The sequence below is a fragment of the Hyperoodon ampullatus genome, assembly GCF_949752795.1.
Source record: "Hyperoodon ampullatus genome assembly, chromosome: 7".
In the NCBI taxonomy this organism is placed as follows: Eukaryota; Metazoa; Chordata; class Mammalia; order Artiodactyla; family Ziphiidae; genus Hyperoodon; species Hyperoodon ampullatus.
The window spans coordinates 2,291,923-2,312,699 of record NC_136920.1 but is presented as its reverse complement, the minus strand read 5'-3'; positions in this window follow the sequence as shown (position 1 = coordinate 2,312,699).

Genomic DNA, 20,777 nt, shown 5'->3' with positions numbered 1-20,777 from the left:
TCTAGGTGTGACAGGCATGATTTAGCCGTAGGAATGGCCCCATGCATGTAAGGAGAACACCAGGGATTTTTCCAAATCAGTGCCTCCCCGTACCCCAAACTGGGGAATTTTTAAGCTACGGCTACACATATGTCCATTAAGGGCCTTGGGAAATAGGCAGAGTCCAAACTTTAGATGATTGAAATCTTCAGAGTCAGAAGTGCTCACCATCGGCCTTGCTTAGGTTACATTTTATCTGTCATTGATAGATGATGTCAGTAAAAATATCTATTATTTTACAGATTATTTCCCCTTATAGGTTATTTCAAAATATTCAGTGTAGTTCCCTGTGCTATACAGTAGTTCCTTGTTGATGATCTGTTCTATACATAGCTGTGTGTATGTGTTAATCCAAAACTGTTAACTTACCCCTTCTCCTACCTTTCCCCTTTGGTAATAATAAATTATAAGATTTTATACTTCTCAGAAATGGGGAAGCTGAAAGAGAGGTATCATTTTCAATGGAAAAGCATTCAAAACAAGATTATAGCTTCAGCCAAGAGTATTCGATGTACATCCTTGGGAATAAATCACTTCATTTCTCTAATGTTGACCTGACAAATAAGACAGACGTCTTCACTAAACTTGCTTATAATAAAGTGATGGAAATATCAGATGTAAGTCTTAGAAACATCTTATTTTACCCGAGCCTTATACACTGCTCTAGGTTGACTACAGTTTGGCTCACACATCTGTTCATTGAAGTTACAATGTTCTCAATTTCTGTTACTGATCCTCCAGAGTGCACCCCAACAGGAGTCCCCGGGCCCAGTGTCATTGGAGCCAACAGATCAAGACTGAGTTTGGTTCAGAAGCAAAGGAAACTTTATATTTTGAAAACAGAATGTAGAGGTGAGAGCGTGCACTCCCCCGCGGGCTGTGGGCTGGGCTGCTGTGTAGGGATCCCGGCAGCATCAGCAGGAGGGAGGGGATGGAGCTCTCGAGGGCTGGGTTGGCTGCAGCTCAGGCTCTATGTCGCGGAGTCTGCATGGGACCCCGCTAGCTGAGGTGTCGACTCAGCCATTCTGCACTAGGAAATCAGGTCTGAAGTGCCGGGTGTGGGGCCTCTGCATGCAGAACCCTAGGAGCACGTGAAATTAGACAAAGCACAAAGGAAAAACAGGTTAGACTTTATTTTATTGCCCAGATTCTCTTTTTATCTCCCAGGAATTTTTAAGGAACGTTGCCGGAGACGAACACCTCCTCTGCTTTTTGTCCCGTTCCTCATTCTTGGGGTGCTGAGGGTGCAGACCCCTCTTTTGTAACTGCTTCATGCTGAGGTGGGAGCCCTCATACACGGGGGGAGGGGCAAAACTTCTCCCCAGCAGCCTCCATGTGAGGTTGATTGTCCCAATGACTCCTGCCTCACTGTTCGTCCACCTGAGCACCAGCATTGGAAGTGTTATAGATTCTAATGACCTTTAAGGGTCCAGGAAAGAGATGCAGAGAGATGCTGCTGTGGCAGGTTTCACCCCACCCCACATTTGTTCGCCGACCTTAGGCTGACTGTTTTTGCCAGCTTAGATGCTCTGACCAGTAGTCTGTGCTTTCTTTAAATAGGTCCCTGAATTAATGTACAAACAGCACCATGTGTCAGAGCCCTGCCCGCTCAACTCCGAGACAGTCCAGGGTGGGTGGTGATCCAGGATCCTGACGTCCACTGAGTCAACGGCCTTTTGAAGTAGCCAACAGTCCACCCGGTCATATTGGCCACCATCACCGCGGTGCCTGTAGGGTTTTCTATGGTGAAAGTGTGATATACGTTTCCCCCCGCCAAGCTTATTAGCTCCCGTCTGGGTGCAGTAAGTCCTGCAAGCAGTAGTCTGCTCTTTCGGGGCACAGACTTGTATTCTGAGAGAAACTCCAGGTCAAGTGATGGTCACACGAGTCATCTTGGGGGCCCATTGCCCCCGTTTGTCTCTCTGGAGGTTGGAGTTGGAGGGCCTCCTCACTCGAGGTCAGTGTGTCCACAGAGCGACCCCTGCAACTTCAGGGCATGATGGGTGGTTAGGATCACCACGTGGGGTCCTTTTCCCTTAGGAGGGAGCTGTCCTTTTGGTCTGCTGATTTCCAGCATTTTAGATACCCCAGTATACTGGCCTGAAGGGGCGGTGGGCAAAGCCCTTGGTGACCATAGTTTATCATACCTGAAGGGCATTCTTGTGTTGCTCCATTTCAAGTGGTCCCAGTTTTTGCACTTAGGCTCCAAGGGCGATTAACCTTTGACCGGGTATGTAAAGGTCAAAGGGTTTAGCTAAATTAGGGAGTTCCTGGGCAAGGGCCTGAATTGACTGCTCTTTCCATACTTGAAAGGCTGCTTCTGGATTCTCTTCTAAAGGATCATCATCTTTTTGTGTCAGTGTTTCATGTAGAGGCCCAGCTATTAGACTGTAGTTAGGCATCCAGATGCAGAAAACCTTGGCCTCCCCAGGAACCCCTAAGCTGTCTTCTAGATTTAGAAGAGGTAAGGCTGCAAATGGCTTCTTCCCTATCCTGGGATGTGTTTCTCCGAATATCTGAGAGAATGAAGCCCAGGCATGTGACCTTAGCCTGGGATATTTGAGCCTTTTTATTGGACACCTTCTATCCTTTCTTGGCTAGGTAGTTCAGAGGCATCTTTAGTAGGCCTGGCGATCAGAATGTCATCTGCATATTGAAGGAGGGTTCCCTTTTACAGAGGTAGCACTTTTAGGTCTTTAGAGGATATTTCCCCAATGATGGTGTGGGGATTTTTGAACCATTGGGGCAGGACGGCCCAGCATTATTGCTTTTGTTGCATGTTGTGTCCTGCCACTCACAAGCCAAAAATTCTTGTGACTCTGAGATGAATGGAATACAGAAGAATGCATCATTGAAGTCTAATACAGAATGCCATGGCCTGGTGGATGGTAGAATGGCCAGCAGGGTGTATGAAATAGGAGCTACTGGATGTATATCCTCGGTGGCTTCACTGACTGTCCTGATATCCTTTACCAGGTCTCCAGCAGCCCATGGGGCTCTCGTGGTGAGGCCAATCCCAGGATATGGAGCTCACCTGGGCTGCACCCCCCACCCCAGAGCCCACAGGGCTCTCGTGGTCAAGTCCCTCCCAGGGTACGGAGCTCACCTGTGCAGCTACCCAGCAGCCCATGGGGCTTTCATAGTCAGGCCCTTCTCAGGATACGGAGCTCCCCTGCGCAGGTACCCCAGAAGGGCTGGACACACAGGAACCGTGCACATAGCTCACCTTGCAGAGAACCCCAAGCTCACCTGTCACTCACAGCTGACACAGAACACCTCAGAGAAGGAGTTGAACTAACAAACAGCAGCTCTGAGAGGTCTGTGACCCTGGGTATCACTCCTTGTGGCCTCTCTCTGCCTTCTCTTCCAGACACTTCCACTGCAGCCAGGGCACCAGGCCTTTGTCTCCACCCACCATCAATCCTCTCCCTGACTCCTGGGTTCCTCTCATTATGATAGGGTATGCTTGAAGTTGTTTTCCGCTCATGGACCAGATAAAAATGATAAGAAAACAAGCCGCAGCTGCAGCCCCTTGTCTATCCTGACTCTCAGGAGCCCACACCTGTTCCTTGGGCCTGCCCCGTTTAGCAAGTTTCTTTTTCTCCGACTGTGAGCCTCTGAGGGGTGACGATTGGCTGATTTGGGCAGCCTGACACTGCCTGCCAGCCCTCGCCATGTGTGCCTGTGTTGAGGTCAATATAAACGCCTCTCCAGTCAGCAAGAGCCCCTGTTGCTGTGCCTGGCGCCATTTTCTCTGCCCGGTCAGCAGTGTCGTGGCTGGGGTGGTGGGAGGGAGTGAGGGGCCGTGGCTCTGTGGGTGGCCCAGTGTGAGGGGGGCTCTGATGGACTTTCTGCAGGAGTTGCCAGGCTGCCACCTGCTAAAGAAGAGGATGTGTCACCCATACCTGCCGCTGGAATTTCTCCCCAGGCAGAGGTGAGGAAGTAAAAAAGCAGTTGGGGCTGTGGCAGGAGGGGTATCTCAGGCAGGGCAATGGAAAGCTTCCAGAAGAGCATCTGGGGCCAGGACCATCCTGGCTGGCCTGCAGGCACCAAGTCGGCCTGCGTGTTGTCACTGGTGTGACTCCACAGCCCTTCCTCTAGGCTTGCAAGTTCTTGTACATATATTCAGGTGTTTTACCTGGAAAGGGTGGGAAGAGTTCAGTTGCAGCAGGACTGGGGCTCAGCTCGCATTTACTCACAGACGCCTTGACACAGTCCCCCAGCTTTGCAATGAGGATGCTCCTTGTGGGGTGGGAGTGCTGCTGACTGCATGGGAGACGATTTCCAACCTCTGACCAACTTAAGAATTTTTTAGCACTGGAGCAAGTGCCCTGATATGATTTTCCTCTGTATAACTGGTGGGTTCTGTTTTTTTTTTTTCCTTTTTTCTTTTTGGTTCATGGTAGATTTTATTTATTCTTCTTTTTTTTTTAATTTAGAGATATAAACATGGAAATAATGCATTAATATAAAGACGTCTATATGAAGGGAAAACCTTTTTTTCTGTTTTATTTTATTTAATGTTATTTATTTATTTTTAATTTTTTAAAATTTATTTATTTCTTTTATACAGCAGGTTCTTATTGGATATCTATTTTATGCATATAAGTGTGCACATGTGAATCCCAGTCTCCCAATTCATCCCACCACCACCCTCACATGGCGTTCCCCCCTTGGTGTCCATATGTTTGTTCTCTACGTCTGTGTCTCTATCTCTGCCCTGCAAACCTGTTCATCTGTACCCTTTTTCTAGGTTCCACATATATGCATTAATATACAATATTTGTTTTTCTCTTTCTGACTTACTTCACTCTGTATGACAGTCTCTAGATCCATCGAGGTCTCTACAAATAACCCAATTTCATTCCTATGTATGGCTGAGTAATATTCCATTGTATATATGTACCACATCTTCATCCATTCGTCTGTCTGTGGGCACTTAGGTTGCTTTCATTACCTGGGTATTGTAAATAGTGCTGCAATGAACATCGTGGTGAATGTGTCTTTTTGATTTATGGTTTTCTCTGGGTATATGCCCAGTAGTGGGATTGCTGGATTATATGGTAATTCTATTTTTGTTTTTTAATGAACCTCCATACTGTTCTCCATAGAGACTGTATCGTTTTACATTGCCAACAATAGTGGAAGAAGGAGTATAATTGCTTTACAATGGAGTGTTAGTTTCTGCTGTATAACAAAGTGAATCAGCTATACATATACAAATATCACCAGATCCCCTCCCTCTTGCATCTCCCTCCCACACTCCATATTCCACCCCTTTAGGTGGTCACAAAGCACCGAGCTGATCTCCCTGTTCTATGTGGCTGCTTCCCAGTAGCTATCAGTATTACATGCGGTAATGTATTTATGTCCATGCCACTCTATCACTTCGTCCCATCTTACCCATCCCCCTTCTGTTGTCCTCAAATCCTTTCTCTATGTCTGTGTCCCTAATCCTGTCCTGCCACTAAGTTCTTCAAACCATTTTTTTTTCTTCGTTAGATTCCATATATCTCTGTTAACATACAGTATTTGTTTTTCACTTTCTGACTTACTTCACTGTGTAGGACAGATTCTAAGTCCATCCACCTCAGTACAAATAACTCAGTTTTCCTTCTTTTTATGGCTGAGTAATATTCCATTGTATATATGTGCCAGATCTTCTTTATCCATTCATCTGTCGATGGACACTAAGGTTGCTTCCATGTCCTGGCTATTGTAAATAGAGCTGCAATGAACATTTTTGTACATAAGTCTTTTTGAATTATGGTTTTTGCAAGGCAAATGCCCAGTAGTTGTATTGTTGTGTCGTATGGTACTTCTATTGTTAGTTATTTAAAGGAACCTCCATACTGTTCTCCCTAGAGCCCATATCAATTTACATTCCCACCCACAGTGCAAGTGTGTTCCCTTTTCTCCAATAAAGGCCTCTCCAGCATTTATTGTTTTGTAGATTTTTTTGATGATTGCCACTCTGACTGCTGGGAGGTGATACCTCACGGTAGTTTAGATTTGTATTTCTCTAATGATTAGTGATGTTCAGCATTTTTTCATGTGTTTCTTGGCAATCTGTATATCTTCTTTGGAGAAATGTCTATTTAGGTCTTCTGCCCATTTTTGGATTGGGTTGTTTGTTTTTGTGATATTGAGCTACATGAGGTGCTTGTAAAGTTTGGAGATTAATCCTTTGTCAATTGCTTCATTTGAAAATATTTTCTCCCATTCTGAGGGTTGTTTTTGCATCTTGTTTATGTTTTCCTGTACTGTGTAAAAGCTTTTAAGTTTCATTAGGTCTCATTTGTTGATTTTTGTTTTTATTTCCATTTCTCTAGGAGGTGGGTCAAAAAGGATCTTGCTGTGATTTATGTCATAGAGTGTTCTGCCTATCGTTTCCTCTAAGTGTTTTATAGTGTCTGGTCTTATATTTAGATCTTAAATCAATTTAAAGATTGTTTTTGTGTATGGTGTTATGGAGTGTTCTAATTTCATTCTTTTATGTGTAGGGGTCCAGTTTTCCCAGCACCAATTACTGAAGAGACTGTCTTTTCTCCATTGTATATCCTTAGCTCCTCTGTCATAGATGAGATAGCCATAGGTATGTAGGTTTATCTCTGGGCTTTCTGTCCTGTTCCATTGATCTGTGTTTATGCCAATCTACATACAATTGATTCCATTATGGAGACATATAAATACATAGGTTTCAAGATTATTACCAGTCAGATATATTCTTCTTCAGTGAATAGGGTGTTTTGTGTCCAGTTCATTGAGAAAGGAGTAGGTCTTGTCTATTACATATTTGGTATATGGAATGGTATCTGTGCTAATTTCAAACTCTGCTTTTACACATCACCCCACGTCACTTTTCTTTTTTTTTTTTTTTTTTTTGCGTTACGCGGGCCTCTCACTGTTGTGGCCTCTCCCCTTGCGGAGCGCAGGCTCCGGACGCACAGGCTCAGCGGCCATGGCTCACGGGCCCAGCCGCTCCGCGGCACGTGGGATCCTCCCGGACCGGGGCACGAACCTGCGTCCCCTGCATCTGCAGGCGGACTCTCAATCACTGCGCCACCAGGGAAGCCCCCACGTCACTTTTCCCCTTAAGGAGGCATAAGTGTGTTTTCTAAATGTGTAACTCTGTTCTCTTTTGAAATTCAGTTCATGTGTAGCCATGTTTACATTCCCTCTATAAGTGATATATTGCAATAAGTTTCTTTTTCTTTGTGGCTCATTTCCATTAGCATCATCGTACCTAAAGCCACTCATTATGCTGCTATTGGCCTTATGATATTGATTTTATGTCTGAGAGACATTCCATTGTATATAAGTACCACAACATCTTTATCCATTTTTTTTTTCCTTTCCTGGTGTATGTAAAGTGTACCGAAGTCGAGGTTCTTGTAAATAGAGCAGCCCTAAACTTTCGGCTGGCTGTGTGTTGTGGATTTTTAGTTTTCCCAAAATACACGCCCATGAGTGGAAGTGTGCTATGCTCTGTAGCTCTGTTTGAGAAAACAACATACACTTCTCCAGAGAGGCTGTTGGCAATTTATATCCTGTCCATCGGCGTAACCAGGCTCCCTTTTCTCCATGGCCTGTCCTGCATTTGTGGTTTTTACACTATTTGCGGATGGCCCATTTGACCGGAGGTAAGTGACACTTCTATGTAGGGTGGATTTGGAATGCCTGATGGCTTGCTTGGCCAAAAAGGGCGTATGCATTTTTTTCCCTAATATATTCAAGAAAATACACATACTCCCTTTTCGGCCAAGGGCAACATTGTCAAAGTTGTGTCGCTTTTCATGTGCTTTAAAGACGACTCTAGTCTACCTGTTGAAATCTGTTTCCTTCAATTCTGCCTGCTTTCAAATTCTCTTCACTGCCTTACCTCAATATATTTCTGGATGATAGTTGTCCTTTATAACTCTGCAAGTTTGTGAATTGCTGTGCCCCTGATTTCCATTTTTCAACTCGCTTATTTGTGAGCTGGCTCCAATACCACAGGATGGTTTAAGCCCTAGTTTGGTTCCGGGGTTGCAAGCTGAGCCTTTGTTTAATTTTTCTTCCTGATGGGAAACTAGAGTGACATGTGCCCATCCAAACACCTACAGCTTATGTCTCATTTGTTTCCCCTCTTCCTGTTCATCCTCTGCACACTTTGCAAATTGTGCATAACAGGAGGGTAAAGGCACTGACACTCCAAGTGGGGATATTTTCTGTAATGTAGATGCAATCGTGAAGCCGAGCACGAGGAAAGGAAAAATGAAGTACCTTTCAGAAAACATTCTCGATTACACAGTGTACCATCCACTGGGTTCCCCATGCATGTTTTTACTGTAGGAAGATTCCCTTAAACCTGGAGATTTGGGGCCAATAGAATGGGTAGCACACGGTATTGCTATAAGTGGTGTTCTTTTGCTCACACAACCTCAGCAATCTTGTCAGCCCCAAGTGTACTGTCTTATGTCTCCTCCAGCTGTGGATGTAAAGGTGGACAATGCAGGTTGCATCACAGGCCCTGATCGTAATTTTTAAGACTTTCTCTCTGTTTCGCTGTTTTTGCATTTTGCTTTTGAAATTTATTTTTATAAGGGGGTTTAGCTGAATTTCAGTGCTGTGTTCATGCTGTGATACACACACAGGATTCCTTTATGGAGACATGAGAATACATATGTTTTAAAATTCTTACTAGTCAGATATATTCCTCTGCAATGAATAGGGGGTGTTGAGTCCAGTTCATTGTGCCGGGAGTAGGTGCTGTCTATTACATACTTGGTTTATGGAATGGTATCTGTGCTAATTTAGGAGTGTGTATTTATGCATCACCACACCTCTCCTTTCCCCTTAAGCAGGCAGAAGTTTGTTTTCTAAATGTGTGACTCTCTTGTATGTGTAATTCTGTAGATGTGTAGCCATGTATACATTCCCGCAATGAGTGATATCTTATGATAAGCTTCATTATTCTGTTTTCTTTCCTAACTCAGTTCATGTGTAGCCATGTTTACAGGACCTTCATAAGTGATATCTTATGATAAGTTTCTTTTTCTCTGTGACATATTTCACTTAGAATCATCGTACCTGAATCCACTCATTTTGCTGCTACTGACCTTATGACATTGATTTCATGGCTGAAGGATATTCCATCGTATGTAAGTACCACAATTTCTTGAACCATTTTTGTCTTTCCTGGGATATTTAAGGTGTACCCAAGTTGAGGTTGCTGTAAGCAGTGCAGCCCTAAATTTTGGGGTGGCTCTGTCTTATTGATTTTCAGTTTACTCAAGGTATATTCCCTAGACTGGAAGTGCCCTTGGCTGTGTAGCTCTGTTGTTTACTTGTTTTAGGGAACACAATGCACTCCTCCAGACAGGCAGTTGGCAATTTACGTCCTGCACATCTGCAAAACTAGGCTCCCTGTTCTCCTGTGCCTGCCTTGCCTTTTTGGTTTTTACATAATTTGAGGATGTCCATTTTGACCAGTGGGAAGTGATTCTTCTTTGTCGTGCAGATTTGCATTGCCCGCTTGCTTGCTTGGCCAAAAAGGGCGTATGCGTTTTCTCCTGAATATATTCAGGAGAAAACGCCTACGCCCTTTTTGGCCAAGTGCATCATTGTCGAAGTTGTGCCCCTCTTCCTGTGCTTTAAAGGTGATTTCAATGTACCTCTTGAAATATTTTTTCTGCTATTCTGGCTTGCTTTCATGTCCACCTCGTTGCCTTTCCTCAACAGGTTTTTGCACGATAGTTGTCCTTTATTACTCTGCCAGTTTGTGAATTGCTGTGCCCCTGAGCTCCATTTTTAAACTCGTTTTTTGTGAGCTGACCGCAAGTCCAAAATTTTGCTTCAGGACATATACTTTTTCCCGGCGGTTGGCTGAGACTTTGGTTAATCCTTCTTCCTGCCGGGAAATTAGAGTGATATGTGCCCGTCCAAATGCCTAACAGCTACTCTCTCATTGGTTCTCCCTCTTCCCTTTCATCCTCTGCCAAATTGGCAACCTGTACGAACCAGGAGGTTAAAGGGGCTGTCTCTCAATGTTGGGAGATTGATAGTAAAGCAGTTGGAAAGTCAAACTGGAGCACCAGGAGAGGGACTATTAGTTGAGTTTTAGAAACCTTACATATTCAGAGTGTGTCCATTCTCTAGGTTTCCCGTACATGTTATAACTGTATTAATATTCCCTTCAACCTGGAGAGTTGGGACACCTTGGAATGTGTGCCACGCATTATTGCTTTAAATTGTCTGCAATTGCTCACCGAATCGCACCAATCCTCTCAGTCTCAAGTGTCCAGCCTTATGCCACATCCAGCTGTCATTGTAGATATGGTCATTCCAGGTTTCATCAGAGCCCCTGAAGGAATTGTAAAGAATTTCCCTGTTTTTTTGTTTTGTGTTTGAAATTTATTTTTATAGTGGGTTTGAGCTGATTCTCACTGCCATGTTTATGCCAGTCTAGATACACTTGATTTCCTTACAGAGATGTATCAAGACATAGGTTTTAAGATTCTTACTAGTCAGATATATTCATCTGCGGGAAATATGGGGTTTTGAGTCCCTTTCTGAGGAAAGTGTAGGTCTTGTCTATTCCGTATTTGGTTTTTGGAACAGTACCTGTACTAATATCAAACTCTGGTTTTATGCATCACCCCACCTCTCCTTCCCCCTTAAGCAGGCATAACTGTTTTTTCTAAATGTGAGACTCTGTTCTCTTTCCTAACTGAGTTCATGTGTAGCCATGTTTACAGGAATTTCATAAGTGATATCTTATGACAAGTTTCTTTTTCTCTGTGACTTATTTCACTTAGAATCATCGTACCTGAATCCACTCATTTTGCTGCTACTGGCCTTGTGAGATTGATTTCACGGCTGAGGTATATTCCATCGTACGTAAGTAACACAATTTCTTGAACCATTTTTGTCTTTCCTGGGATATTAAAGGTGAACCCAATTTGAGGTTCTTGTACACAGTGCAGCCCTAAATTTTTGGGTGGCTCTGTCTTACTGATTTTCAGTTTTCCCAAGGTATATTCCCTAGACTGGAAGTGCCCTTGGCTCTGTAGCTCTGTTGTTTACTTGTTTTAGGGAACACAGTGCACTTCTCCAGAGAGGCAGTTGTCAATTTACATCCGGCCCATCAGAATAACTAGGCTCCCTGTTCTCCAGGGCCTGTCTTGACTTTCTGGTTTTTACACATTTTGGGGATGTCCGTTTTGACCGGTGGGAAATGGTACTTCTTTGTAGAGCAGATTTGCATTGCCCTCTTTCTTGCGTGGCCAAAAAGGGCGTATGCGTTTTCCCCTGAATATATTCAGGGGAAAACGCATACGCGCTTTTTGGCCTAGTGCATCATTGTCGAACTTGTGCCCCTCTTCCAGTGCTTTAAATGTGATTCCAATGTACCTCTTGAAATCTGTATCCTGCTATTCTGGCTAGCTTTCAAGTCCACCTCATTGCCTTTCCTCACCAGGTTTTTGGACGATTGTTGCCCCTTATTACTCTGCCAATTTGTGAATTGCTGTGCCCTTGAGGTCCATTTTTAAAGTCGTTTTTTGTGAGCTGACCGTAAGTCCAAAATTTTGGTTCAGGAACTATACTGGTTCCCTGCAGGTGGCTGAGACTTTGGTTAATTCTTCTTCCTGCCGGGAAATTAGAGTGACATGTGCCCATCCAAATGCCTAACAGCTACTCTCTCATTTGTTCCCCCTCTTCCCTTTCATCCTCTGCCAAATTGGCAACCTGTGCGAACCAGGAGTTTAAAGGGGCTGTCTCTCCAAGTTGGGAGATTGATAGTAAAGCAGTTGGAAAGTCAAACCGGAGCACCAGGATAGGGACTATTAGTTGAGTTTTTGAAACCTTTTGTATTCACAGTGTGTCTATTCTCTAGGTTTCCCATACATGTTATAGCTGTAGTAATATTCCCTTCAACATGGAGAGTTGGGACCATTGGAATGTGTGCCACGCATTATTGCTTTAAATGGTCTGCATTTGCTCACCGAATCTCACCAATCCTCTCAGTCCCAAGTGTCCAGCCTTATGCCACATCCAGCTGTCTTTGTAGATAGGGTCATTCCAGGTTTCATCAGAGCCCCTGAAGGAATTGGAAAGAATTTCCATGTTTTTTGTTTTGTTTTTGAAATACCTTTTAATAGTGGGTTTGAGCTGATTCTCACTGCCATGTTTATGCCAGTCTAAACACACCTTGATTCCCTTATGGAGACATATCAATACATAGGTTTTAAGATTCTTACTAGTCAGATATATTCATCTGCCGGAAATATGGTGTTTTGAGTCCTTTTCACTGAGGAAAGTGTAGGTCTTGTCTATTCCGTAGTTGGTTTTTGGAACGGTACCTGTGCTAATATCAAACTCTGGTTTTATGCATCACCCCGCCTCTCCTTCCCCCTTAAGCAGGCATAAGAGTGTTTTCTAAATGTAAGACTCTGTTCTCTTTCCAAACCAGTTCATGTGTAGCCATGTTTACAGGACCTTCATAAGTGATATCTTATGAGAAGTTTCTTTTTCTCTGTGACTTATTTCACTTAGAATCATCGTACCTGAATCCACTCATTTTGCTGCTACTGGCCTTATGACATGAATTTTATGGCTGAGGTGTATTCCATCGTACGTAAGTAACACAATTTCTTGAACCATTTTTGTCTTTCCTGGGTTATTTAAGGTGAACCCAATTTGAGGTTCTTGTAAGCACTGCAGCCCTAAATTTTGGGGTGGCTCTGTCTTACTGATTTTCAGTTTTCCCAATGAATATTACCTAGACTGGAAGTGCCCTTGGCTCTGAAGCTCTGTTGTTTACTTGTTTTAGGGAACACAATGCACTCCTCCAGAGAGGCAGTTGGCAATTTACATCCTGCCCATCAGCATAACTAGGTTCCCTGTTCTCCAGGGCCTGTCTTGCCTTTCTGGTTTTTACACATTTTGCGGATATCCCGTTTGACCGGTGGGAAGTGATACTTCTTTGTAGTGCAGATTTGCATTGCCCGCTTGCTTGCTTGGCCAAAAAGGGCGTATGCATTTTCTCCAGAATATATTCAGGAGAAAACGCATATGCCATTTTTGGCCATGTGCATCATTGTTGAAGTTATGCCCGTCTGCCTGTGCTTTAAAGGTGATTCCAATGTACCTCTTGAAATCTGTTTCCTGCTATTCTGGGTCACATTCAAGTCTGCCTCGTTGCCTTCCCTCAACAGATTTTTGGATGATTGTTGTCCTTTATTACTCTGCCAGTTTGTGAATTGCTGTGCCCCTGAGCTCCATTTTTCAACTCGTTTTTTGTGAGCTGACCGCGAGTTCAAAATTTTGGTTCGGGACCTATACTTTTTCCCGTCGGGTGTCTGAGACATTTGTTAATTCTTTTTCCTGCCCAGAAATTAGAGTGACATATGCCCGTCCAAATGCCTAACAGCTATTCTCTTATTGGTTCTCTCACTTCCCTTTCATCCTCTGCCAAATTGGCAACCTGTGCGAACCAGGAGGTTAAAGGGGCTGTCTCTCCAAGTTGGGAGATTGATAGTAAAGCAGTTGGAAAGTCAAACCGGAGCACCAGGAGAGGGACTATTAGTTGAGTTTCAGAAACCTTTCATATTCACTGTGTGTCCATTTTCTAGGTTTCCCGTACATGATATAACTGTAGTAAAATTCCCTTCAACCTGCATAGTTGGGACCCTTGGAATGTGTGCCACGCATTATTGCTTCAAATGGTCTGCATTTGCTCACCGAATCTCACCAATCCTCTCTGTCCCACGTGTCCAGCCTTATGCCACATCCATCTGTCGTTGTAGATAGGATCATTCCAGGTTTCATCAGGGCACCTTAAGGAATTGTAAAGATGTTCCCAGTTTTTTTGTTTTGTTCTTGAAATTCCTTTTTATAGTGGGTTTGAACTGATTCTCACAGCCATGTTTATGCCAGTCTAGACACACTTGATACCCTTACGGAGACATATCAATACATAGGTTTTAAGATTCTTACTAGTCAGATATATTCCTCTGCGGGAAATATGGGGTTTTGAGTCCCTTTCACTGAGGAAGGTTTAGTTCTTGTCTATTCGTAGTTGGTTTTTGGGACGGTACCTGTACTAATATCAAACTCTGGTGTTATGCATCACCCCACCTCTCCTTCCCCCTTAAGCAGGCATAAGAGTGTTTTCTAAATGTGAGACTCTGTTCTCTTTCCTAACTCAGTTCATGTGTAGCCATGTTTACAGGACCATCATAAGTGATATCTTATGATAAGTTTCTTTTTCTCTGTGACTTATTTCACTTAGATTCATCGTACCTGAATCCACTCATTTTGCTGCTACTGGCCTTATGACATTGATTTCATGGCTGAGGGATATTCCTTCCTACTTAAGTAACACAATTTCTTGAACCATTTTTGTCTTTCTGGGATATTTAAGGTGCACCCAAGTTGAGGTTCTTGTAAGCAGTGCATCCCTAAATTTTGGGGTTGCTGTGTCTTATTGATTTTCAGTTTTCCCAAGGTATATTCCCTAGACTGGAAATGTCCTTGGCTCTGTAGCTTTGTTCTTTACTTGTTTTAGGGAACACAATTCACTCCTCCAGAGAGGCAGTTGGCTATTTACATCCCGCCCATCAGCATAACTAGGCTCCCTGTTCTCCAGGGCCTGTCTTGCCTTTCTGGTTTTTACACATTTTGCAGATGTCCCTTTTGACCGGTGGAAGTGATACTGCTTTGTAGTGCAGATTTGCATTGCCCGCTTGCTTGCTTGGCCAAAAAGGTCGTAGCGTTTTCTCCTGAATATATTCAGGAGAAAACGCATATGCCCTTTTTGGCCAAGGGCATCATTATCGAAGTTGTTCCCCTTTTCCAGTGCTTTATGGCGATTCCAATGTACCTCTTGAAATCTGTTTCCTGATATTCTGGATCGCTTTCAAGTCTGCCTCGTTGCCTTTCCTCAACAGATTTTTGGATGATAGTTGTCCTTTATTACTCTGCCAGTTTGTGAATTGCTGTGCCCCTGAGCTCTATTTTTCAACTCGTTTTTTGTGAGCTGACCGCAAGTACAAAATTTTGGTTCAGGACCTATACTGGTTCCCGGCGGGTGGCTGAGACTTTGATTAATTCTTCTTCCTGCCCTGAAATTAGAGTGACATGTGCCCGTCCAAATGCCTAACAGCTACTCTCTCATTGGTTCTCCATCTTCCCTTTCGTCCTCTGCCAATTGGCAACTTGTGAGAACCAGGAGGTTAAAGGGCTGTCTCTCCAAGTTGGGAGATTGATAGTAAAGCAGTTGGAAATTCAAACCGGAGCACCAGGAGAGGGACTATTAGTTGAGTTTTAGAAACCTTTCGTATTCACAGTGTGTCCATTCTCTAGGTTTCCAGTACATGTTATAGCTGTAGTAATATTCCCTTCAACCTGGAGAGTTGGGACACCTTGGAATGTGTGCCACACATTATTGCTTTCAATGGTTTTCATTTGCTCACCGAATCTCAACAATCCTCTCAGTCCCACGTGTCCAGCCTTATGCCACATCCAGCTGTCGTTGTAGATAATGTCATTCCAGGTTTCATCAGAACCCCTGAAAGAATTGTAAAGAATTTCCCTGTGTTGTTTTTGAAATTGCTTTTTATAGTGGGTTTGAACTGATTCTCACTGCCATGTTTATGCCAGTCTAAAAACACTTGATTCCCTTATGGAGACATATCCACACAAATGTTTTAATAATCTTACTAGTCAGATATATTCCTCTGTGGGAAATATTGTGTTTTGATTCCCTTTCACTGAGGAAGGTATAGGGCTTGTCTCTTCCGTAGTTGGTTTTGGAACAGTACATGTACTAATATCAGACTCTGGTTTTCTGCATCTCCCCGCCTCTCCTTCTCCCTTAAGCAGGCATAAGAGTGTTTTCTAAATGTGAGACTCTGTTCTCTTTCCTAACTCAGTTCTTGCGTAGCCATGTTTACAGGACCTTCATAAGTGATATCTTATGATAAGTTTCTTTTTCTCTGTGACTTATTTCACTTAGAATCATCGTACCTGAATCCACTCATTTTGCTGCTACTGGCCTTATGACATTGATTTCATGGCTGAGGGATATTCCATCGTACCTAAGTAACACAAATTCTTAAACCATTTTTGTCTTTCCTGGGATATTTAAGGTGTACCCAAGTTGAGGTTCTTGTAAGCAGTGCAGCCCTAAATTTTGGGGTGGCTCTGTCTTATTGATTTTCATGTTTCCCAAGGTATATTCCCTAGACTGGAAGTGCCCTTGGCTCTGTAGCTCTGTTGTTTACTTGATTTAGGGCACACAATGCACTGCTCCATAGAGGCAGTTGGCAATTTACATCCTGCCCATCAGCATAACTAGGTTCCCTGTTCTCCAGGGCCTGTCTTGCCTTTCTGGTTTTTACACATTTTGTGGATGTCCCATTTGACCGGAGGGAAGTGATACTTCAGTGTAGTGCAGATTTGCGTTGCCCGCTTGCTTGCTTGGCCAAAAAAGGTGTATGATTTTCTCCTGAATATATTCAGTAGAAAACGCATAGGCCCTATTTGGACAAGTGCATCATTGTCATAGTTGTGCCCCTCTTCCTGTTGTTTAAAGGCGATTCCAATGTACCTCTTGAACTCTGTTTCCTGCTATTCTGTCTCGCTTTCAAGTCCGCCTCATTGCTTTCCCTCAGCAGATATTTGGACGATTGTTTTCCTTTATTACTCTGCCAGTTTGTGAATTGCTGTGCCCCTGAGCTCCATTTATCAACTCGTTTTTTTGTGAGCTGACCACAAGTCCAAAATTTTGTTTCAGGACCTATATTGGTTCCCGGCGGGTGGTTGAGACTTTGGTTAATTCTTATTCCTCCCGGGAAATTAGAGTGACATGCACCCGTCCATATGCCTAACAGCTACTCTCTCATTGGTTCTCCCTCTTCCCTTTCATCCACTGCAAATTGGCAACCTGTGTGAACCAGGAGGTTAAAGGGGCTGTCTCTCCAAGTTGGGAGATTGATAGTAAAGCTGTTGGAAAGTCAAACCGGAGCTCCAGGAGAGGGAAAATTAGTTGAGTTTTAGAAACCTTTTGTTTTCACAGTGTGTCCATTCTCTAGGTTTCCCATACATGTTATAGCTGTAGTAGTATTCCCTTCAACCTGGAGAGATAGGACCCTTGGAATGTGTGCCACGCATTATTGCTTTTAATGGTCTGCATTTGCTCACCGAATCTCACCAATCCTCTCAGTCCCAAGTGTCAAGCCTTATTCCACATCCCGCTGTCCTTGTAGTAAGGGTCATTCCAGGTTTCCTCACAGCCCCTGAAGGAATTGTAAAGAATTTCCCTGTTTTGTTGTTCTGTTTTCGAAATTCCTTTTTGTAGTGGTTTTGAGCTGATTTTCCCTCTCATGTTTATGCCAGTTAGGACACACTTGATTCCCTTAAGGAGACTTATCAATACATAAGCTTTAAGATTCTTACTAGTCAGATATATTCCTCTGTGGTAAATATGGGGTTTTGAGTCCCTTTCACTGAGGAAGGTGTAGGTCTTGTCTATTCCATATTTGGTTTTTGGAACGGTACCTGTACTAATATCAAACTCTTGTTTTATGCATCACCCCACCTCTGCTTACCCCTTAAGCAGGCATAAGAGTGTTTTCTATATGTGAGACTCTGTTCTCTTTCCTAACTCAGTTCATATGTAGCCATGTTAAGAGGACCTTCATAAGTGATATCATATGATGTTTCTTTTTCTCTGTGACTTATTTCACTTAGATTCCTCGTACCTGAATCCACTCATTATGCTTCTACTGGCCTTATGACATTGATTTCATGGCTGAGGGATATTCCATCATACGAAAATACCACAATTTCTTGAACCATTTTTGTGCTTCCTGGGATATTTAAGGTGTACCTAAGTTGAGGTTTTTGTAAGCAGTGCAGCCCTAAATTTTGGGGTGGCTCTGTCTTATTGATTTTCAGTTTTCCCAAGGTATATTCCCTACACTGGAAGTACCCTTGGCTCTTTAGCTCTGTTGTTTACTTGTTTTAGGGAACACAATGTACTCCTCCAGAGAGGCAGTTTGCAATTTAAATCCTGCCCATCAGCATAACTAGGCTCCCTGTTCTCCAGGGCCTGTCTAGCCTTTCTGGTTTTTACACATGTTGTGGATGTCCCTTTTGACCGGTTGGAAATGATACTGCATTGTAGTGCAGATTTGCATTGCCCGCGTGCTTGCTTGGCCAAAAAGGGCGTATGCGTTTTCTCCTCAATATATTCGGGAGAAAACGCATACGTACTTTTTGGCCTAGTGCATCATTGTCGAAGTTGTGCCCCTCTTCCTGTGCTTTAAAGGCGATTCCAATGTACCTCTTGAAATCTGTTTCCTGCTATTCTGGCTCACTTTCAAGTCTGCCTCGTTGCCTTCCCTCAAGAGATTGTTGGACTATAGTTTTCCTTTATTACTCTGCCAGTTTGTGAATTGCTGTGCCCCTGAGCTCCATTTTTCAACTCGTTTTTGGTGCGCTGACCGAAAGTCCAACATTTTGGTTCAGGAACTATACTTGTTCATGGCGGGTGGCTGAGACTTTGGTTAATTCTTCTTCCTGCTGGGAAATTAGAGTGACATGTGCCCGTCCAAATGCCTAACAGTTACTCTTTCATTGGTTCTCCATCTTCCCTTTCGTCCTCTGCCAATTGACAACATGTGAGAAGCAGGAGGTTAAAGGAGCTGTCTCTCCAAGTTGGGAGATTGATAGTAAAGCAGTTGGAAACTCAAACCGGAGCACCAGGAGAGGGACTAATAGTTGAGTTTTAGAAACCTTTCGTATTCACAATGTGTCCATTCTCCAGTTTTCCCTTACATGTTATAGATGTAGTAGTATTCCCTTCAACCTGGAGATTTGGGACCCTTGGAATGTGTGCCACACATTTTTGTTTTAAATGGTCTGCATTTGCTCAACGAATCTCACCAATCCTCTCAGTCCCAAGTGTCCAGACTTATGCCACATCCAGCTGCCATTGTAGATAGGGTCATTCCAGGTTTCATCAGAGCCCCAGTAGGAATTGTAAAGAATTTCCCTGTTTTTTTTGTTTTGTTTTTGAAATTCCTTTTTATAGTGGGTTTGAGCTGATTCTCACTGCCATGTTTATGCCAGTCTAGAAACACTTGATTCCCTTATGGAGACATATCCACACAAAGGTTTTAATAATTTTACTAGTCAGATATATTCCTCTGTGGGAAATATTGGGTTTTGATTCCCTTTCACTGAGGAAGGTGTATGGCTTGTCTCTTCCGTAGTTGGTTTTGGAACAGTACATGTACTAATATCAAACTCTGGTTTTCTGCATCACCCCACCTCTCCTTCCCCCTTAAGCAGGCATAAGAGTGTTTTCTAAATGTGAGACTCTGTTCTCTTTCCTAACTCAGTTCTTGTGTAGCCATGTTTACAGGACCTTCATAAGTGATATCTTATGATAAGTTTCTTTTTCTCTGTGACTTATTTCACTTAGAATCATCGTACCTGAATCCACTCATTTTGCTGCTACTGGCCTTATGACATTGATTTCATGGCTGAGGGATATTCCATCGTACCTAAGTAACACAAATTCTTAAACCATTTTTGTCTTTCCTGGGATATTTAAGGTGTACACAAGTTGAGGTTCTTGTAAGCAGTGCAGCCCTAAATTTTGGGGTGGCTCTGTCTTATTGATTTACATGTTTCCCAATGTATATTCCCTAGACTGGAAGTGCCCTTGGCTTTGTAGCTCTGTTGTTTACTTGTTTTAGGGAACACAATGCACTGCTCTATAGAGGCAGTTGGCAATTTACATCCTGCCCATCAGCATAACTAGGTTCCCTGTTCTCCAGGGCCTGTCTTGCCTTTCTGGTTTTTACACATTTTGTGGATGTCCCTTTTGACCGGTGGGAAGTGATACTTTTTTGTAGTGAAGATTTGCATTGCCCGCTTGCTTGGTTGGTCAAATAGGGCGTATGCGTTTTCTCCTGAATATATTCAGGAGAAAACCCATACGCCCTTTTTGGACAAGTGCATCATTGTCGATGTTGTGCCCCTCTTCCTGTGCTTTAAAGGCGATCCCAATGTACCTCTTGAACTCTGTTTCCTGCTATTTTGCCTTGTTTTCAAGTCCGTCTCATTGCCATCCCTCAACAGATTTTTGGACGATATTTGTCCTTTATTACGCTGCCATTTTGTGAATTGCTGTGCCCCTGAGCTCCATTTTTCAACTCGTTTTTTGTAAGCTGACAGCAAATCCACAGTTTTCGTTCAGGACCTATACCGGTTCCTGGTGGGTGGCTGAGACTTTGGTTAATTTTTCTTCCTGACGGGAAATTAGAGTGACATGTGCCCGTCCAAATGCCTAACAGCTACTCTGTCATTGGTTCTCCCTCTTCCCTTTCATCCTCTGCCAAATTGGCAACCTGTGCCAACCAGGAGGTTAAAGGGTCTGTCTCTCTATATTGGGAGATTGATAGTAAAGCTGTTGGAAACTCAAACCGGAGCACCAGGATACGGACTATTACTTGTGTTTTAGAATCCTTTCTTATTCACAGTGTGTCCATTCTCTACGTTTCCCATACATGTTATAACTGTAGTGATATTCCCTTTTACCTGTTGAGTTGGGACCCATGGAATTGGTGGCATGCATTATTGCTTTAAACGGTCTGCATTTTCTCATCCAATCTCACCAATCCTCTCAGTCCCAAGTGTCCAGCATTATGACTCATTCAGCTGTCATTTTAGATAGGAACATT